The sequence below is a fragment of the Sinocyclocheilus grahami genome, unplaced genomic scaffold (assembly GCF_001515645.1).
Source record: "Sinocyclocheilus grahami isolate Dianchi unplaced genomic scaffold, SAMN03320097.WGS_v1.1 scaffold338.1, whole genome shotgun sequence".
Lineage (NCBI taxonomy): Eukaryota > Metazoa > Chordata > Actinopteri > Cypriniformes > Cyprinidae > Sinocyclocheilus > Sinocyclocheilus grahami.
In genome coordinates, this window is record NW_015505517.1 from 1319598 (window position 1) to 1320358 (window position 761).

Genomic DNA, 761 nt, shown 5'->3' on the forward strand with positions numbered 1-761 from the left:
GGACACGATAAATAGAAGATAAGATCAGATCTCAATGTTGAATTTACATTTCAAACTTTAGTAACCCGAATTAACTATAAAACCATGGAGGAGAAGCCATATGTCTGACTAGATTGTCTCTGACAACAGAACAAATGCACCCGCTGTAGCACACACCACTATGGGGTCATACAGTGTAACTGTGTCAAGTGATTCAGATGAACATCAGAAACACAACCATTAAAAAAACCAAGGATTCAAACATAGAGAGTTAGACCATGCTGGTTTTCCAGACCGCACCTCATGCCCTGAAACCACATGACACAGATGCAGGACCACAAGCTGAACCAACTCACAGAGATCTTTCTCTCCCTTTCATCTGAGCCTTAGCTAACCTCATATGCTAAACATCTGCCTCTGATTATAGACTATGTGTGTGTGTGTGAGAGCTCTCTGCAGCTGTGTATGCTGGTGTGTGTGAGAGAGAAGGCTAGAGCTTTGATGGCTAAGATTGTATGTGTAAAAGTATATTGCATTAATAATGTGCCTTTAATCTCCATGACAACAGTATGAGGGAGTGTCAGCCAGTAAGAGAGTGAGAAAGTTTATTTTTATGTGCATGAGTGGTTTGTATGTTGCTTATCCTGCTGAAGCGTCTTCACACAAATTCAAATAACACACACACTTACCCAAGAAACTGACTGAAACATACTGAAGGGCCAATGGTTAAAATATTCTTGAAATACTCACAGATATCACAAACTTGACTGAACAGTTTTTTT

The 761-nt window shown here is 39.8% G+C and overlaps 1 protein-coding gene across 1 annotated transcript in view; it reads right to left on the reverse strand.

Annotated features, from left to right (window-relative positions):
- Nucleotides 1-761, reverse strand: part of sgpp1b (sphingosine-1-phosphate phosphatase 1b) — a 17462-nt gene that overhangs the window by 9466 nt on the left and 7235 nt on the right. The window lies entirely within an intron of this gene.